At 34.9% G+C, this 21,787-nt stretch overlaps 2 long non-coding RNA genes across 4 annotated transcripts; one reads left to right on the forward strand and one right to left on the reverse strand.

Annotated features, from left to right (window-relative positions):
• Nucleotides 1-1,043: 1,043 nt before the first annotated feature.
• On the reverse strand, nucleotides 1,044-21,782 carry LOC116422360. Of its 2 annotated transcripts, none has more exons than XR_004232966.1 (4): nucleotides 21,357-21,782; nucleotides 5,270-5,354; nucleotides 2,235-2,272; nucleotides 1,044-1,691 (listed from the first exon to the last, which is right to left on the reverse strand). It is a non-coding gene; the product is annotated as an uncharacterized LOC116422360 (long non-coding RNA). The 2 variants fall into 2 exon arrangements; XR_004232965.1 differs by having other exon boundaries at nucleotides 21,145-21,780.
• On the forward strand, nucleotides 5,351-11,698 carry LOC116422361. 2 transcript variants are annotated; one of them, XR_004232967.1, is made up of 3 exons: nucleotides 5,351-6,936; nucleotides 10,648-10,781; nucleotides 11,187-11,698. It is a non-coding gene; the product is annotated as an uncharacterized LOC116422361 (long non-coding RNA). The 2 variants fall into 2 exon arrangements; XR_004232968.1 differs by having other exon boundaries at nucleotides 5,351-6,931.
• Nucleotides 21,783-21,787: the final 5 nt, after the last annotated feature.

The raw sequence follows: 21,787 nt of genomic DNA on the forward strand, positions 1-21,787 counted from the left end.
TGTAGGCTACAAAATAAATCCTCAGAAACCAATATCATTTTCCATATGATAACAAAAAAGCAGAAAAACCAATAATAAAAAGACAAATCCCACTCCAAATAACATGTATAAATTATCTGGCTCTTGAAAACTTGCAAAAGTCTTAGAGCTTTACTTAAAGAGTAATCCTAAAAGAAATAAAGAATACCTTCAATATCAGAGTACTTATGCTAATATAATAAAACTAAGACAAAAATATTAATTTAGACTTTTAATGTTTTATCAATATTAAAAACAAAATTTACTTAAAAAAAACACCTAGAATATCAAGGCAAAGGATAAAAAGAAATAGGGGTGAAGGATGAATATCACTTTCAGACGTCAAAAAAAAAATGAAGCAACATTCATTATAACCATCTTGTATAAGGTGTCTCAATCCAGTGGGTGGGAGAGGTATACCATGGAAGTAACAGTCCAAAGAGTCCTTAGTTTTAGTATCATTGGAGGTATACTATGGGGGTAATGGTCCAAATATGTGCTTCATTTAGTATTTGATTCCAATGGAGCTTAGGGGGTAAAGACTAAAATAACAGCATGCTGCACGATTGATCTGTGGCTTTGGTCCAGAGCTGAAAACCAAGGGATGATATAGCTTTTGTCTTGACCAAGAATTGAACACCAGATAATGGAATAACCATGACTATTCTTCATGAAGGTAGTGTATATAGGGTTGCAAACTGTTGGTAGAGGCACAATTGTGACCTTTGCACAGAGACTGGTGTCAGCCCTGGTTCTGGAGTAGAGACGAGAATGCGTTGACTTCAAACCTGAAACCCTGATCCAGGGACTCGGGTCTAAATTTGTCACAAATGTAGAACACTGGTCAAGACATGGCAATGATGTTACTTGTAGCTCTATGACAATATTTTATATATATATATATATATATATATATATATAATTTTGTACATATATTTTATATATTATAACATTTATAATATATAATACATTTATTTATATATTATAATTATACAATATGAATAAATAATAATAATAAACATAATACAATTAAGGTGTGTTCCTGGAATTATGACTCAGCAAAGCCTCAGCCTAGAAATATGGGCATGTTAATGGAGTTCTGTTGTAGAAGTAGGGACACTAAGTAGGACCTCAAAGCAATGTCAATTAGTGCGAGTCATGGCCTGCTGGTTGAAATATAACAGATAATATAGAACCTTAGGAATCTGGTCAGAATCCAAAGGATTTTCTGCCCAGGGGTTAGTGAACTAGAGACAGAATCTCATGGTCAGATCTGAGTTGGGATTATACATTTTATTCTGGGGTTGGCAAAGTTAAAAAAATTCTCTTAACACTGTACTCCTGATATATTGAAGGCAAAACTGTGGCCATATAATGGCATTTCTGGAGTATAGGTGGTTTAGCCATATTCCAACTATCAAGATAGGGTAACAGGTCAGCCATTTTCTGATTGTAGGATAGTTCCTGGCTTTTTTCCTTGTCTTTCCAGGGTTCTACAAGTGTGAGCTTTGGCTTTGGAAGTTGTAATAATTTGGGTCTAGTCTGATAAAAGTGGGGTATCTGATTATCTCTGGACAAGTGATCTTCTTTTAATAATGATGAAATCTGATGAGAATATGGCAACCTTGATTGGACTTTGGGATGACAGTCTTTTGAAGAGTTTTGGGTCACAACTGTTGGTATGAAAAGACAATGTTAGTGAAGACAAAGAACCATGCTATACATATAACAAATACGGAGAAGGAGGTTGTCTAATGTGTGAAAAAATATGAGATTTGAAAAATTAATATCTTAAATTTGTGCAAGTACTTTTTTTTTTACAATTGTCAGAAAGTACTTTTATGAAAAACTCAGGAAGTAGCCATGGCAGGTATTATCATGCCAGTTTAATGGATGAAGAAATAGACAAAGGGAAATTAAAACAATGTGGGTCACAGATAATTGTGGAGGCAAGATGTGAAATTAAGGAAACTATTACGAGAGTCAACTTGCCAAAGGCCATGGTGCACAACTAGGATTAGAATTCATATCTTCTGATTTCCAGAACAGTGATCTCTCCACCAGACTATGCTGATTTTAAAGATTACTGTAACATATAGAATCAGATAGATAAATGTCACAAAAAAGAGTAAACTGAGTCTTATGGTCATAAGGAGAGTAGTGGAAAGAGTAAGAAAAGATGTAATGGGCCTTCATTTGAAAACCACAGAGCTCACCTTTTGGAAAGGGCTGGTTTTTTCTCCCCATTCACCTCCTAAAGGGTTTTATGAGAAAAATAACATGTTACAAAAAATAACATGTTAACAAAAACTTCATAGATAAAATTGTACCAAAAATAGTAGTTAAATAATAATATTGTCTATGCCACAGTTTAGCCCCAGTTTGCAGTATTTTCTTTTAAATTTACTTTGTTGTCAATATGAATCTTAACATACTCTGTGATATCCCTACAGTTGGGACCTTTCTCACAATTGGGAAAATCAGGGGCCACTGTCCTGTATTAAGCTTTTATTTATAGTGTACTCTACAATAATGACAAAAATCTTTTACATGAAGACTATATGATTGAGAAAAGAATAGTGTTAATCTAACTGAAGCATTTTAGTAGGAAAATAAAACTTAAGATAAAAGTTTTACAAGAGAAATTAAAAATATCAAACTGTGATTTAGATGGTACATTTTTAGTCAAGGTAACCATGTCAATGTAGTGGATAAAAGCACTGGGCTGGAAATCACAAAGTCCTGAGTGCAAATCCAGTCTCAAATCTAGCTGTGTGATGTCAGACAGCTCATTTGAGCTCTATTTACTTCAGTTTCTTTAACTATAAAATGGGGATAACAACAACCCACCTTGCCAGAGGTATTTTATCAAACCAAAGATTTGTAAGATGCTTATCATAGTGTCTAGCACAGAGCAGGTGTTATATATACCTATATTTCTAACTATCTTTCTATATCTACATATATCTATATATTCCTTTTTAAGAATACATATTTTTAGTTTATCTTAACAAATTTTACAAAACTAATTCTATCCATTTGATTTTGCAAAATCATCCCTAATATTTACAAGAGTCAACTTGCTATATATACATTATATAGCATGAATAAAGTATATATATATATAGCTTTATTCAGGAAAGACCAGTATCTCTGGTCTGCCAAGCCCTTTACAAAGCTTCTTTTCACTTTTCGTATCCACCTGATTCACCTAACTCAGCTGTGGTTCCAAGAAGCTATAGCATGCCCAGTAGCCACATTCTGGTAAACCATTTTGGCAGATGGGCTAAAACATACTGAGGATAGTAACCAACAGGTCTCAAACCTACTGTGATTTGGAGGGGGGGCGTCTACCCCAAGCCTATGAAGACTTTCCCTAGTAGAATGGGTGAATGAGAATAATCTGTTCCAACAGTCATGAAGGCAGGTTAAGCAAGTGCTGTGGAGCACTTAAGAGCTTGGTTTGATATCCAAGACACCAAGGTCATCCATTGTATCTCTAGTCATCACCAGTCATTTTTGACTCTTGTCCTTTCATTAGAAGTGCTGACTCTGGAAACGTGAATTCAAAGACTTCATGCATTCAGTTCTGACTCACTTAAATCCAATTTAGTGACAAATCAAAAGATATAACTCCCGAATGTATGAGCAGCCTTTTAAGGATCATAATGCTCACTTCCAGGTGGGAGAAATGGCTAGAAAAAGTGCCCTAAAAGTTTTCTGCCTGCCCAATCCTGGCCTGAGGGTAAATTGAGTCAACACACAGTTGATGATAGTGGAATAAAAAAGGAATGGAAAGCTTTCAGAGATTTTCTGTACAGCATTGCATTTGCTCATCTCAGTCAGAACACATGCAAACATCAAGGCTAGTTTGATGAAATTGATGGGGAAATTCAAAAACTGCTAAATGAAAACTAAGAACTCCATAGGGTGTACTAAGCAGGATAATTTATCCATCTCTAAAAAGGTAGCATTCAGTCCCCAAAAAAGTAAAAGTATGATCAAAAGATTAAGAGAGATGCAGGATTCAAGGGTTCAGAAAGAAGGCGGATAAAATTCAGTTTTATGTCGATAGAAATAATACAATGCACATTTATGATTTATTGAAGACTATATTTATGGACCAAAGAGCTAAGGTGCATCTTAACTACTCAGTGTTGGTGGAGTTACATTGATTAGCAATAAGGAAATGATCCTAGAGAGAGAGGCTGAAAACTTCCATAGTGTTCTCAACAGACCAGCATCAATACTAAAACTATTGACCATTTACCTCAAATTGAATTCAATTACTCCTTAGCTGAAACGCCAATTAAAGAAGAGATTTTGAATTTCATTAGACTACTTTGCAAAGCACTGGGTGTTGATTCTATTCCATCTGAGGTTTACGAAGTAGGGGGCCATTGCTTATACAAAAATTGACTAAAATTTTTCAGATGATTTAGCAAGAGGAGGTTCTGCACCAGAAGTTCAAAAATGCCTCCTTTGTCCATTTCTATAAAGATAAAGGGAACAGACTGTCCTGTGCAAATGCACAGGGAGGTCTCTCTCTTACTCGTTGCTGGCAAGAATCTCTCCAGTCTTTCTTAATAGACTGATTCTACACCTGGAAAAAGGTCATCTACTAATAGCCAATGTGGCTTCAGAAGGAACCAAAGAACAGTAGACATGGTGTTTGCTGCCTGAGAACTCCAGGAGAAATGCCAGGAGCAGAACAGAGGTCTGGACACACAGTTCTAAATCTGAACAAGCTCTTTGATACTGTTGGGCTTATGGAAAATAATGTCAAAATTTGGTTGCCCAGAGAAATTCATCAATACTGTACATCAGTTTTGTTATGGCATGCTTGCCTGGGTTTCGGACAATGGACGATGCTTTCAAGCTTTCCCAGTCACTAGTGGAGTGAAACAAGTGTGTGCTTGCTCCCATGCTTTTTAGCATGTTTTCAGCCATGTCATCAAACATCTTCAATGAGAATGAACACAGAATCAAAGTCAGTAACTGCCCTGATAGTCAATTTTTCAACTTGAAAAAGCTACAAGACAGAACTAGTGTGGAGCAAGTATTTGGTGCATGACTTTTTGTTTATAGATGATTGTGGACTCAATGCATCCTCCAAAGCTGAGATGCAATAAATTATGGATTGATTCTCTGCTACTTGTGCTAATTTTGGGCTAACATCAAGAAAACAGTTACTCCATTAGCCAGCACCACACTGTCGTAGGTAGAAATATCAGTTACAGCAGTTACTTACCTTGACACTATACTTTCCAGGGATGTAAACATTGATAATGAGGCCGACACATGCACTGGAGAGCTAGCTCAGTGTTTGGGAGACTCTGAAGAAAAGTGTGGAAGAGAAGAAGTGTTAGCCTGACCACCAAACTGAAGCACCTTTGTGCTGACCTCAGGGTTGGGTGCCTGTGAACCTGGACAGCCTACCAGTGCCTTGCCAGGAAACAATCGCTTCCATTTGAATTGTCTTAGGAAGATTCTGAAGAGGTCCAGGAGGACCAGGAGGAGGTCCAGACACAGAAATCCTTCTCAATTTAAACTGGCAAGCCTTCAAACTCTACTGCAGAGAACATGACTCTGTTGGGCTGAGCGCATTGTTCAAATGCCAAATGGATACTTGCCAAAAAGACTCTTTTATGAAGAAATCCCACAGAACAAAAACTCACAAGGTGGTCAGAAAAAGTGATACAAGGACATTTGTCAAGATCTCTCCTAAGAACTTTAGAATCGATTACATGACATCTGAGAAGGTACTGTGCTCTGTGAGCAAAGCAGAATTGAATTAGCCCTGGAGAAATGCAAGATGTGCAAAGTTAAAAGAACCCACCTCAAATGTTCCTAGGAACTATTTGGATCCAACATGTGGCAGAATATTTAGAATTTATATTGATCTGTTTGGCCACAGGTGGACACATTAACTTTAATATAATGATGTCATTTCAGTCTTCTTTGAGAACAAAGGACGACAACTAACCAACCAACCAACAATAACCTTTGCTAGTTAAGGGAGAGACTAAGTAAGAGTCTCCAACAGAAGCAGTAACTGAACAAATAAATGACCTATTTAGAGAAGTATTATTCCTTCTTCCTGAGAGGACTAAGTCATCACAGGACCCCATAGGAACTTCCTCAATGAACCAGGCTTGAATTCAGAAATATTTTCTTCCATATAAAAAAAACATAAGCTTTTTTTTACATTTCAGACATCCTGGTGCTAAGGGTGCCAGATTTGGAGGGAAAAAAAACACAACAACTGGGTTTGACTCCCAGTTCAATTAATTACTGCCTATGCAGATTATTTGGGCAAGTTACTCCCTTTCTTTGGATCTCTGATTCTTTATCTGTCAATCCCTAGGGGTTCAGCTATATGATCTCAAAGTTCCCTTATAGCTCAGAATCTATTATCCTGTGAGTCAGTCTGTTCCAGTCTACCTACAATTAGAGATGTTTCAATCATCTCTGTGGTCAGTGAGTAGAAGGGAGATGGCTTTAGAAGATCAGCCTTGCCTGCTGTGCTGCTGCTCTGCAGGCCCACAAAAAGCCTTGACTTGTAACTTTACAAAACAAAAAAATATCTTCACCAGGTTTCTAATCTTTACGACCTTTCAAGATGGTACACCTCTATTGGCAAATTAATCAATCAAGAGGCCTGGGAAAAGTCTCTGGCAGGCAGTTTTGAAGGAAGGCAGAAATTCCAGAAGATGGAGGTAAGGAAGGTCATCATTCTACGTATGGGAGCCATAGCAACAAAGACAGGAAATGGAGCAGTATGAGGGATAACAGATCTTTGGGCTACATCTTGGAGAGGTCGGAGGGGAGCAATACATAAGAATGAAAAGACAGGAATGGACCAGCTTATGAAGTTTTAAATGTCAACAAGCAGTCACTGCAGTTTTAGCAAGTAAGGTGATTACACGATCAGAACTTTGCTATAAAATGAAAGTTTTGGCAGATGAGTGGGGATGGGTTGTCCTGGGGAGAGCTCCAGGACAGAAATGGGTTAGACCTGAAGTAGGGTTGTGGCTCTGGGAGGGCAAATTAGACGTTGTATCTGTGAGAGGTGTTGTGAAGGAAAAAGCAGCATTAGAGTGAAAGGGGAGAGTAAAGGATGTCACCAAGGCTTTGAATTTAGATGAAGAATTATGTGCGATTAGAAGTGATAGGAAAATTTGACATTGGCTAAGAAATAGATTAGTTGATCAGTAGAATAGGTTAGATTCACAGGACAAAGTAGTCAATAACCATAGCAATCTAGTGTTTGACAAACCCAAAGACCCCAACTTTTGGGATAAGAATTCACTATTTGACAGAAACTGCTGGGAAAACTGGAAAATAGTATGTCAGAAACTGGCCATGGACCCACACTTAACACCGTACACCAAGATAAGGTCAAAATGGATTCATGAGCAAGGCATAAAGAATGAGATCATAAATAAATTAGAAGAACATAAGGTAGTTTATCTCTCAGACCTGTGGAAGAGGAAGGGATTTATGACCAAAGAAGAACTAGAGATCATTATTGATCGCAAAATAGAAAATTTTGATTATATCAAATTAAAAAGCTTTTGTACCCTTTTGTACAAACAAAACTAATGCAGACAAGATTAGAAGGGAAGCAAAACACTGGGAAAACATTATTACAGTTAAAAGTTCTGATAAAGGCCTCATTTCCAAAATATAGAGAGAATTGACTCTACTTTATAAGAAATCAAGCCATTCTCCAATTGACAAATGGTCAAAGGATATGAATAGACAATTTTCAGATGATGAAATTGAAACTATTTCTACTCATATGAAAGAGTGTTCCAAATCACTATTGATGAGAGAAATACCCAGAGAAAGTATATAGGATAAGAAACTGATTAACAGAGTCAGATTTCAGAGGACTAAAAATGAATGAGAATAGGAAAAGTTCATTAGATTTGGCAGTTAAGAGATTAATGACAACTGGAAAGAGTGGTTTCATTTGAATGATGGGGTCAGAAACTAGATTAGTGAGGATTTAAAAGAGATTCAAAAGATTAAGAGGAGAAAAAAGATGAACAGGAGATAGATGACTTTTCAAGACAGTTTAGCTTAGAAGGAGAGGCCAGAGAAGGGACAGTAGGCTGTGTCACAGTTAGATATGACTGTGGGGAGCTAAGAGTTCTTGAAATGTATAGGGGAGATTCTGGTCACATCTGAGAGGGAAAGATGGAAGATGCTAGGGATGGGAAGTGCACAATGAATTGGATTGAGCATGCACACGATGCTTGGCTTTGGTTGGAAGGGCCATCTTTTCATCAGAAACTAGAGAAGTGGACCTGGTAGGGGATACTATCACGGGGGGGAAGAGTAGAAAAGAAAGTTCTCAGGGAATGACCCAAAATTTTTTCAGGGAAGTTTGAAGACAATTGAGTGGGTGAGGTACTTTAGTAGGTCTGAAGAAAAACAGTTCTACAAGAGTTGCTGTGGTAGGTGCAATAGAGAATGAGAGAGAAATAGGATTGTCTTGTTAAGGCTTAGTTGAGATTAGAGAACATAAATTTATAGGGGTCCCAGTCAACGTTGTATTGTGATTTCCTCCAAATACATGAGGAGGACTGAGAAGGTGTATGATGGGAGTTATCAGGAACTGTGGTTTGGCAGGGCATTGTGTAACAACAAGACAAGAGAACATGATGGGGATTTGAGAGAAAAATAGATTAGAGAAATGTTGAATTGGTTGAGATTGGAAGAGGAGGAAATGTATAGCTACAGCACGGGTCTGGGAAAATTCTGAAGGATGTAGGGTTTGGACGTCACAGTGACTATGAAAAATAGCACAAGGTATAAAATTATTATGAAAATATAAAAAGGAATTTTGGAGTTCTTGAATCAGAAGTATAACCATTGTAGTAGAGAAATAAATCATGTGAGATGGATAGATTAAAAACTGAAGAATTAAGCGTATTTGAAATATCTGTTATATTTCTTGAAGAACTCTAGGATATATATATGATGTGGAAAGAGAGAGTCTGAGTCATTAAAAAGAGAAAGTAATGTCTCTAAAGGATGACAGATAACAGCCATCAAGACCTAGATTCAGATAATAAATTTGAATAGGCAAAAGATTGCTGAGTAAATAGTGGGACAAGGAGAATCTTAAAGCAGCAATAGGGAATCAGGAATATTCCAGGGGATGAGAGAAGGTACAATCAATACTAAATATATGGCTGGGGTAGTATCATCTTGAGGCAATGAGATCTCATTAAGTGCCAGAAGATGAAAGGATTAACAAAAAAGCTTCAGTGTCAAAAGAAATGTGTTAATTTGGGAGTGAGAGGTTCTAGAAGGCACAATGGAAGGGACAGATAGACCTAAAATGGGATATAGGTGACATATGGTTGAAGTAGATAGGAATGAAGGAGCATACCTGGAGTAGTGGCAGATATGGTTTTTTTGGTAGCAGAGTTCTATAGAACAGAGGTGGAGACTGTAAGAGGAGTGCGAATATACTAATCACTGGGAAATACATTCAAACAGATCATCTGTGAATGGGAAATGGTCTGCTGATTAAATCAGGTGATCAGAAACTTCAAGGTCTCTTCAGGGCCCAAGTCCTTGGAAGAGTCAACAACCTGGAAATGTGACAGGCCCATCTTTATATGTTGAAGAAGTGTTCACATTTAAGAAGAGGGTTCAGGTTGAAAATCACAAGAAGCTTTAGCATATCCTCAATATAATAATAGCTAGAATTTAGATAGCACTTTTCAGAGGACTGTTTTGCATATGTTTTCAAATTAGATAAGTGCAATTATTACTTTCATTTTATAGATGAGGCAACTGAGTTTTGAGAAAGGAAAATGGCTTGCCCAGGATCACAGAACTAGTTAGTCTGTTGTAATATCTGAACTCGGCACCACACCACTTAGAAAGTAACTAGGAGAGGAGGCAGCTCTTTTGAAAAGTTTATACTAGACAATAAATTCTGTGAAGACAGAAATTATGTCTTAATCATTTTTCTTTCCACAATAAGAATATATAATGTTTTGACTATGCCAGTAGCAAAATTACTATGTTTTAAACAAAGGAATGAATAGTCAGATTTGACTTTATGTTAAAAATAGATCTGGAAGCATATGGATTTGGATAATTTTCCTTTTCTCCCCCTCCCCTCAGCCATCCAATAGCCCAATTCACTCTGTTTTCTTTTTTTCTTACATAGTTGTTCAGAGAAGTTCAACTCCTTATGACTCCATTTGGAGCTTTATTGGCAAAAAATAAATCTCATTTTACAGATGAGAAAACTTAGATGGAGAGGATTAAGTGACTTGCCCAGACACACAGCTAGTGTCTGAGACCAGACTTGAACTCAAGGAGATGTTTTCCTGAGCCCAGAGCCCAGCACTCCATCCACTGTGCCACTTAGCTACCTCTTTATGACATGGGTAAAAGATTAAATAAACCTATTTTCATTCATGTCTAAAATCCATCATACAAGAACTAGAGGAAGGCAACAACCACCTAGGTGGCAGGACATATGACATCCGTCCTAAATTATGGGTTTCTGAAACCAAGAAACATAAGAGAGTTAGAGTTGACCCATGGTATTTCATCAACCATCTGAAGTTTAAAAATTGTTATTGAATTCCCCAGACTAAGAAATCCAACATGATGAGAAACCCTATCCAAAGGAAGAACCATGAAAACAAGCACCTGCTTTATATTTCCCAGGGACTTTGGGAGAAGAGAATTCAAAGGATTACTCTTGGATCAAATTACAGAACTAGGTAGAGGACTTCAAGAAAATCTTGTTTGTAGGCTCCTGGCCAATGCTTACTGATTATTATCATGAGTTCTGGCAGACAGATATATAGGTCAGTTTCCTGACCTATAAAATGGAAATAAAAATAGTACCTATTCCTCAGGGTTGTTAAGATCAAATGACATGGTATTTATAAGCACTTAATATAGTGCCTAATACATAGTAGGCACTATATAAATTTTGTCTATCATTATAATATGAATTTCTTACATTTATGAATCTGAAGAAATGATCACCATTACTCCCTTTTTTAGTTTGAGTTCCCTGATATTTGCTTCAGTTTTGGATAGTATTTACCTTTCTCCAAGCATAATCCCTCACCTAACTAAATACCCTGCTCAAAATAAAATTGATTTATTTTAAATTCTAGGAGCATCATCAGTTTAGAACTGGAAAAGACCTTGGAGGCCATGGAGTACAACCCCCTCATTTTATAAATGAGGAAAGTGAGATACAAGGTTTAGTGCTTGCATGGCCTAGTGGATAAAAGCAGTGAACTCAAGAGTGAGGAAGACATACGTGAGTTTGCATCCAAGCCCAGATACTTCCAGGCTGCAATGGATTATTTAATCTCTTTCAACCTCAATTTCCTCAACTCTACAAAAATTAAAGATAACTATTTTGTGTGAGGATTAAGTAAGACAACCTAAGTAACCTAGAAGTTTTTTATATATAGTTGTGAATGGCTGAATAAATTGTGGTATATGCATGTTATGGAATATTATTGTTCTGTAAGAAATGACCAGCAGGATGATTTCAAAGAGGACTGGAGAGACACTTCTATGAATTGATGATGAGTGAAATGAGCAGAACCAGGTGATCATCAAGTCCTATTGAGTAAATAGCAACAATAAATTTGTAAAAAAAAAAAAAAAAAAAAAATTCAAAAAGTCACTCTCTTTTAAAGGGATTGTATCTAGAGAATGAAAGCAAAGCTAGTTTTATGTATGCTCAAGCACTGTACCAGGACTGTACATATGTATATGTATGCATATATTCATACACATAGACACAAATATATGTGTATATATTTACATTACACATATGTGTGTATATTTACATATACATATGTAATATATTTACATATCTGTACATATAGATAGGGAAATATAGAGGAATAAGTGTCTATGTGGGAAAGTGTACCTCTGAATGTTCTATTTTTCATTTTCATTAAATACCATTGTTTTGAGATAATTGTGTCTCCTGGCTGACTAGAGAACAAAATATAAAAAATAAGAAAATGGACCTCTCTGCCACCATTAGTTCATCCTAGGCACCAGATGTGATGATTAGGGAGGATCCAGAAAAACAGTTATTTAGGAGTTAAGGACAAGAGAGCAAGAGAGGTATTTTGACTGACACATCCCAGTAAACATGATATTATCCACAATCTGGGGCAGAGAGATCTTGAACCTTACTTTATGTAAGTTCCATGTAGTCCCTTCTCTCCAGCATCCTGTGCTGCTTCTAGAAGCTCCTCTGAAGCTAAATGCCAAAACTACAAATATGAAACATCACCTCTGAGACCTTCAACACTTTAGACTATATGTTGCCATCCAAGCTGGACTGTCTTTATAGTATATATGAAGAAACCATAGGAACCATGGTTTCTATGGATGGGGAGAAAAGTGGAGAGGGGATGGGAAATAGTATGTAAATCTTTAAAGGGAGTCCTATTTTGTTTCTAATTTAGTTCAAAATTTTAACTAGAACTAGAGTAATGAACCAGGTGGTCTCATTAAATACATGTAACAGTTTTATTAGGAAAATTTTATGCTTGTTGCCTTTCTAGGCTACATCTTCCACAAAACCCTAATCAGGTCTATTTTATTTGCACTGCCAAAGGGAAAGAAAGGCAAGTGAGGAATGTAAAACTTGGATTCAGGGAAAGCTCAAGATGAGTAACACAAAAAAAGAAAAACTGAACAGACTCTGAAAATTTTTCTAAATGTATATTTTTCTGCAAGTTGATTCTGCTAATATTGCATCTAGACAATGGTAAGAACCTAATTTTTTTTTGTTTGCAGTTACCTTCCTAAAAAGGTTTTAGGATGCTATTATATACACAACAAGGCTTTTATTCCAATAAGGAAAAAATACTTGGGAAAGCGGAGAGCTCTGTCAATATATAAAATAACTCTCTCTTTATCCTAAATCTTCCTTTTTATTACCTCCAAACTTGCACAACTTTCTTATCACCTATTAAAGGCCCATTTTAACTAATCTCTAACCTGAAGAAAAATGTTCAGAATTTAATGAGATTTATGAATTGAGACATCAATGAATACTATTGTGCTATATCACCACCACCATCACCACCTGTTTAAAACTATATTACCAATATGAAACTTGTAGGTTGTTATCTCCAATGGATAGTTAATACCTCAAGGTTCAAATTCTAATCTTCTTTAGGAGACAGGGCCACATCAATGATAGGATTCAGGAGCCTTACATGTGTTACAAAGCAGAGCCAGAGCAATTTTTAAAACTGATAAAGTAGATGAAATTTAAAAAATACTCATAAAAGACAATAAATACTCAAGATTAACAGAAGAAATAAATCAACATCATAAAAATTTGAACAAGCTGTTTTTATTATTAACAGTAATAATGATGATGAATACCCAGCAATTATATATAGCACTTTCAGCTAAACACTTTAAATATGTTATCTCTTTTGATCCTCTCTGAGGGTTAGTGATATCTTCATTTTACAGATGTCAAAACTGAAACAAAGAGGTTAACTGACTTACTATGATAGGTCAAGTAACTGATAAGTATCTAAGATAGGATTTCAACACAAGGTCTTACTGAATCCAAATCCAATCATTTACATATTATATCTGCCATAAAACACTCCATAAATGTTTGGATTTAAAAGTGAAATCTAATAAATATGTCAAAGAACAACTAACTTCAATAGTAAACTTCAATATAAATAGTATGTAAAAGTGGAACAAACCTTCTAAACTCCTAAGGAATGAAATATCAAAACCGGGAGAAAGAAATATCCCTAATGAAAATTAAATATTAACAAATAAGATTATAATGATATATTAAAGAGTATGTGAATCAGTTTAGAAACATTTCAGGATATTTAACAAATTCACAGAAATCATTTCTGTATATTGCCAACAAAACTCATAATTAGAAGAAAAAAAATCCCACTCAAAATAATCACAGAATATATAAAATATTTGAAAGCCAATATACCTTAACATGCAAAGAATTCTATATGATGGTAACTATAAAACTCTCTATATAGAAATAGAAATAGAAACATTAAGTCCTTATATCATGACAAAATAATTTTTAAAAGATACTATAAAAAATAATTTATTCAGTGTTACAACAATCAAACTACCAAAAGAATACTTTATAGAAGCTGGGAGTGGGGTGGGGGAGGTAAATATATCTGAAGGAACAAAAGATCAAGAATCTCAAGAGAGACTTTTTAAAAAAGAGTCAAAAATAATTAGGCCTAGGTGGCAAGGAAAAATCCCCTAGACACTCTCCTGACCTCTCCAAGATTCTTCTCCAAAAAACTTTAAAATAATTCTTCAAAATAAATTCTGAAGTGATAGAACCCACAAAAAGACAATTTTCCAGCCCAAGACAACCTAAGAGGTTGGTAGAAAAGGTCTGTCACATCAGGTTGAGGGTAGAACTCAGTCCCAACACAGGCAATATCTGAGAGCAAGCCAGCAGAGGCCTGGGGAGCAACTGAACTGGCAGTTGCATCTTCCCAAGCTCATAGTACATGGATGGTAAGGGAGCTAAACAAGTGGCCAGAAAGAAATTCCAGGTGTCCCTTTGCTCATAGTGGGTGAAGGACTCTGGCCAGAAACATTTCCAAGTCACAGCTCCAGAATTAAGAGAGGCACCAGCACTTATGGCCAGAGGTACAGAGACTCTGTTCATAGTTCCAGAGAGGAAAAGAGTACTTGTGGTTGCTCAAAGACCAGAGCATGGACCAGGAGAGTAGTAAATATACATCTCCCTAGATCATCCCATCCTGGAAGAAATGAAAACTTACGAACATCCAGAATAAGCTATGAAAATAGCTGTAAATGTAAAGCTTGAGATAGTGTCTCTCTACTTCTGGAGCAGAGCTCAACTTTAACAAAGTTTAAAGTCAAGAAATAGTCTGGAAAAATGAGCAAATGATAAAAAAGGAATCTGACCCTATAAAGTTACTATGGTGACAGGGAAGATCAAAACAAACTCAGAAGAAACATGGAAGTCCTCAATGAAAAATATGAATTGGGCTCAGAACCTGGAAGAGCTTAAAAGAAATTTTTAAAATCTAATAAGAGGTAATACAAAAATTAGGAGAAGAAATGACAATGTTACAATTAAGTCTTGAAAAAATCAACAGCTTGGTAAAGGAGGTGCATAAACTTGCGCATACACACACACAAAATACTGAAGAAAATAACACCTTTAAAAATAGAATAGACAAATAGTTTTTTAAAAAAAAAGGCACAAAAAATATACTGAAGAGAATTCCTAAAAAAGCAGGATTGGCCAAAAAGAAAAAGACAAAAATTCTGTGAAGAAAAGAATTCCTTAAAAAGTAGAATTAGTCACATGGAAAAGGAAGGAGCATAAAAGCTCAATGAAGAAAATTGTTCTTTTAAAAAGAAATTAATATCTTAATGAGACAAAAAAAATCAAAAGAAGGGAATAAATTTTTTAAAAATGTGAAATATCTCACTGGGAAAAAACTGACTTGAAAAATAGATTAAGTAAAAATTATTTAAGAATTATTGACTATCTGAATGCCCCCTCCCCCCCAAAAAAGCATCACTTTTCCAGAAATTATTATGGAAAACTGCCTTAACATTTTAGGAACTAGTCAGTAAAATAAAAATTGAAATAATTCACCTGAAGAGATCCCAAAATGAAACCTCCCAGGAATATTATAATCTAATTCTAGAATTCCTAGGCGAAGAAGAGAACATTGTAAACGGACGAAAAGAAACAATTCAAATACGGTGGAGCAACAGTCAGTATAACACAAGATTTAGAAATTTCTACATTAAAGGAATGGAGAAATTGGAAGAGAATATACCAGAGAGCAAAGGAGCAAGGATTACAACCAAGAATCACCTACTCACCATAACTTAGTATAATCCTTCAAGGAAAAAAAATGGATATTGAATAAAATTAAGAACTTTCAATTCCTAATAAAATGAGCAATGCTGAATAGAAAATTTGATTTTCAAATACAAGACTTAAAAACAAGCAAAAAAAAAAAAAGGTAAACAGAAAAGAGAAATCATAAGTGATTCTATTATGTCAAACTGTTTACATTTTTAAATGGGAAGACAATAAGTGTAACTTTTAAGAGAAGAACACAGAAGTGAGTTGTGAGTTTGTTGAATAGGATGAGATGTTATCTAAAAAAATAGTGTTAAGAAAGAAGAATGCAGTAGAAGAAAAGGGAAAAGCAGATGTAGAATGGGGTAAAATATCTCACACAAAAAGCATGCAACGAAAAAACCCTAAAACACAAGTTAAAACTCCCTCCCAAAAAAATTAACACCAAAATTGAAATCCTAAAAATGAAAGGCAAAATTAAGAAAACAATGTTAAAAAAAAAAACCCCAACACTGAACTAATTACTAAAACTAGGAGATGGTTTTTTGAAGAACTTAATAAAACAGACAAACCACTAATTATTTTGAATTTTAAAAAAATAAATTTCAAAAGTGAAATACACAAATATATAAATGAAGATAAAAAAAGTAATCAACTATTAGGAACTATTTTGCCAAATTGTATGCCTATGAGACAATCTAAGTGAAATGGATGAATATTTTAAAATATGCAAACTTCCTGGATTAATAGAAGAAATAGAATACTTAGTTTTATCTTAGAAAAAATATTGAGGAAGTTATTATTGAACTTTATAAGGAAAAATCCCCAGAATTGGATGGGCTCACAAATGAATTCTACTATGAATTCACTATTTGAATGAGCAGGATACTCCCAGAAAAACTTGGAATCCTCCATGAATTAAAACAAAGTAAAATGTTCTGTGTACAAAATGAGGGCAATATTATAGGATAATTAGCCTGTGAATGATATTCTCAGCAATACAATGATCCACAACTACTTGGAAGGACTTATGATTTAAAATGCTATTCATACCAAAGAAAGAACTGATCATATCTGAATACAGATTGAAGCATATTTTTTGTTACTTTTTTTTTCTTGAGAGTTTTTTGGGGAGGGAGGGGGAATCTAGGTTTTCTGTCACAACATGATTTTTATGGAAATATTTTGTACAACTTCACATGTGCCTTCTCAATGGGGGTGAAGGTGGGGAGGAAAGAAGAGAATCTGAAATTCAAAAGTTTTTAAAACAAATGCAAAAAAAATAAGAGATGTATTGCAAAAATATCAAAAAAAGAAAATCACATAATTGTACAAAAATATTTATAATAGCTCTTTTGATGGTGGCAAAGAATTGGAAATTGAGGGAATGTCTCTCAACAAGGGAACGGCTAAATGAGTTGTGACATGTGATTATGATAAAGTACTGATGTGATATGAGAAACGAAGAAGGTTATTATGATTTCGGAAATATCAGAAGACTTATATGAACTGATGAAAAGTGAAGTAAGCAGAACCAGAAGAACATTGTACACAAAGTATGAAATGATGAAAAGTGAAGTAAGCAGAATCAGGAGACCATTGTACACAATAACAGCAGCATAGTAAGAATAATAAACTATGAAAAATTTATTATGATTAAGACAATGATCCAAGACAATTCTAAAGAACCCATGATGAAAAAGGTTATCTACCTCTAGACAAAGAAAGGAAGAACTCTGAATGCAGATTGAAAAATACACTTTATTCTTCCTTTTATTTTGTTTGTATTTTCTTTTGCCACATAATTAATATGAAAATATGTTAAGCATGACCTCACATATATGATTGAAATCAAAATGTTTGCCTTCAAGGAGGGAGAAAGGATGTTAGAGAAGGAGAGAATCTGAAACTTAAAATTTTGTAAATGATTGTTAAAAATTCCTTTACATGTAATTGGTAAATATTTAATGAAAAAATAAAATTATTTTTAAAAAAGAAAACCAGAGTTGAAGAGATTACATACATCTCTAACACTCCAAATGACAAATGCAAAAATGAATAAATGCAGACAGCAACAAAGTAACAACTGAAAGACCTGTAAGAGATGCCTTTCTAAATATACATTCTGAGGCAGGGATGAAAGCAGAAATTTTGGAGAGGCATCAGGGAAAAGATGGGGCATTACTGTACACAACCTGGTGACATCCTGCCTACAGGTGAATGCTTCATTTGTGAACCTACATTAAAATATGGGAGGTTACATGAAAGGGATTAAAGGTGGATAGAGGTGAATTGAGTGATGTCCCAGACTCAAATCAAGAGTTCCCAAAGAAGGGAAGATGACTTTTGTGGTTCCCAGAAGAAGAGTCTATATAAAGGAGCAAGGAAAGAAGGAGCCCCTTGTTTTGGACTTGGCAATGGAATCCATGAATGAATGTTTTATTAGATGAAGGGAGATAAAAACTTATTACTGGATGAGGCCTAGGTGTTTGGTGCCTGAAAAGACTACTTGTTGTATAGAAGAGTGCAGTTGGAACCCCTGGGGACAGCTAGCACCTGCAGAAGTAAAAGAACATAGACCCAGGGCAGGAGATTTCTAGGCAAAACATTTTTTTTAAAGTCAACAGGAGAGGATCAACAGTGGTGGGAAGATGCTTTACTTTAGGAAGGTATTCTCTTGGACATTTGTAATAATTGGCTTTGTTTGTACAAAGTATACAGAGAAAAGAAGTAACCAGATTAGAGGAACATAAATCAGAGAATGAAAGTCTTGAATATATAGCAAGGAAAAAAAGGATGATGCAGACTGAAAGAAATACTTGTTCAAAATGAGCACACATACACAAAAAGTTAATGTTAATGAACATTAACATTTTTGTTAATGAACAAGAGAGTGAAAGGGAAAAGAATGAGGGATCTACTTGACTGAGAGGGAAAAAGAGATGATAATAATAATAATAACCAGACAAAAGACAGGAGAATTAATAGAACCCTAAAATGAGGACTAACAAATTAGAAGAAAGAATCAGGGATCAAGGTAATAGAACCATTGGGAAGACCACCATCTTTAAAAAAATTAACTTTATAATGTGTTTCCAAGAAGGAGGGAAAATCATAATTAAAAAAAAAACCCTCAATTTTAGAGACAAATGGAGGAAAATATAAACTTAATAACCAAACAAAAGACAGGAGAATTAATAGAACCCTAAAATGAGGGCTAATAAATTAGAAGAAAGAATCAGGGATCAAGGTAATAGAGCCATTGGGAAGACCACCATCTTAAAAAAAAATTAACTTTATAATGTGTTTCCAAGAAGGAGGGAAAATCATAATTAAAAAAAAACCCTCAATTTTAGAAACAAATGGAGGAAAATATAAACTTTTAAAACATTAAATGTAAATGTATTAAGTAGCCAACAAAATAGAGAAGTAACATTTCATAAGAAAACAAAACCCTACAATCTGTTGCTTTACAATTAACACAATTAACACATTTAAAAAACAAAGACTTGCACAAAATAAAACTGAGGGGAAGAAAAGAAATTAACATGCAGTGAGTAAATCCAAAAAACGTGGGAGTTATCATGATGTTATCAGAAAAAAACAAAAACAAATATTTTTTTTAAAAAAGTATAGAGGGCCAGAACTCTGAAAAGGTATACTTACAGTTAAGCACCTTCTCAATGTGATTGATGAGATAATGATTTTATACTCTAGTTAAGCACATACTTAGTGTAATATGGTGATGTAAGGGCTCGAACAGCGCTTGCATGCTCAGTGTGCTATAGTGATGTAATTGTACTGAGGTACTTAAGGGGTGAGAGATACAGAAGAGTCTCAGACACAGACAAAATTCAGAACTCCATCTTTGACCAGCCTCTTAGTGACTCTCCTGGCTTCATCACCTCTCCACCTAAAAGACCACGGCCCATCCAGAGATCCTCCAGAAAGTTAGCCTGGACATTACAAAAAAGGGATAAGCATGGGAACTGTGCTGAAAGGAACCATATATAACAAATCAATTATTATCAGGAATAAATTTATTGTATACAATACATCTCAATCATACAAAAAAAATCACAAAAAAATAGTATGTGAGTCTCAAAAAGACATAACAATAGTGATAGGAGACTTTATTCTATTTTTTTTTTGACAGAAATAGAAAGAAAATGGAAATTTGGAACTAAGCAAATATCTGGAGAAACTAGAGTTAAAAGACATGGCATATTTTACACAGGGTAATAAATGAAATCAATACTTCTCTGCACCACATAGAACTTTTGCAAAATTTGGCTATGTTGTAGGGCACAGAGATTATTTAAAAAATAATAAATTTTTAAGAATTAAATTTTAAATCACAGCTAGGCTAAAGAACAAATAATAAAAATAATAACTATGTAACAGGAAATGACAATGATGAAACCATTCACCATACTAAGGTTTATGAGATTCAGCTAAAGCAGTCCTTGGTAGAAAAGAATCATATTCTAACCTCTAATGTATTAAGAAAATGGAAAAAGAAAAAAATTAATAAAATGAATAGATATTTTCAAAACCAGTAAGTCAATAAATAAGCAAACTACAATAAGTATAAAAGAAGATTTTTAAAAGCAAAGAATAGATAAAATGAGAAAAAAACAGAAATGATAAGTAAAAGTTCTTTTAAAAGACTAATAAAAAAGTTTAGCTAATCTGATTAATAAAAAGCAGAAAACAAATCAATAAAATAGCAAAGGAGCAAGTTGAAATCAACAAAAAAGGAAAAATAATAACATGTTATTCATAGTTATATGCAAACTGAGAATACCAAAATATAGAAAACTACCTTCAAAAATATAAAATACACAAATTATTAAAAGACCAGATAGACATCTTAACCCACTCACAGAAAAGGAAATAGAACAAGGTGTAAAATAACTTCTGAAGAAAATAAAAACTGATCCTACTGGAGTCATAGACGATTTCTATCAAAATTTTAGAGAATAGTTAACATCCATACATCACAAATTATTGCAAAACTCGAGAAAGAAAAAAAATAAATTTACTCTAATAGATCTGGTCTAGTCCGAGATCATAAATCCTATTCACTATTGAGTCTACAGACACTTCTCCCTGCTTAGCCTCTTACGGAGGGAATCTGTCATTTTGTCCCTGGGAACCTCTGATAACCCTTTGATGTCCTTTCCACCTGCACAAAGCTGGCCTTTTTTCTCAGGGCCTCTTACCAGTAAGAACTTCAAGAAAATCAGCAAAGAGGATATTTCAAATGCTTCCAAGTACAGGAACCATGTGTTAATCTAATTCCAATTTGTAGTCTCTTTAGCAGCAAGATTCCCCAGTAGAGGAAGGATAGAGGATTGAATTAGCAATAAAAATAAAGTGGCTAAAATTAAAATCAGCAAGTTGAGAATAATAGCTCTCTCCAGAGAAGACACACCTAGAGCAGGACTGAAGCTTTTGATTATACATCCCAACTAAAGGGATAGGGGATATTAAGGGGATACTAAGGATAGGGGAACTAAGTCTTTCATGACATCACAAACACCAGTTGCACTTTGTTAACCTGTAGTTAAAGTTGCCCCACCCATCCCGAGGGGATTCATTTTTGGAGTAGGAATCCAGGAAAATGAAGTAATGTTTTGTTGCTTGTCCTTGGTTCTCAAGGAGGACCGTGAATCAGGGAGGTGGTGCTTTGATAGGCAAGTGACTTGGATTTGAGTGAGGGAGGGAGGGCTGTGCAAGGTCACCTGCCTCACTTTCCTCTCCGGAGTCAGTGGTTAATATAAATAAGGATGATTGAAGATGACTCTGGATGCAGTGAGTGTCCTTGGCACTTTAAAACTAAGGTCTTCAACAGGTCTCAGTTTA

Source organism: Sarcophilus harrisii, chromosome 3 (genome assembly GCF_902635505.1).
Source record: "Sarcophilus harrisii chromosome 3, mSarHar1.11, whole genome shotgun sequence".
Lineage (NCBI taxonomy): Eukaryota > Metazoa > Chordata > Mammalia > Dasyuromorphia > Dasyuridae > Sarcophilus > Sarcophilus harrisii.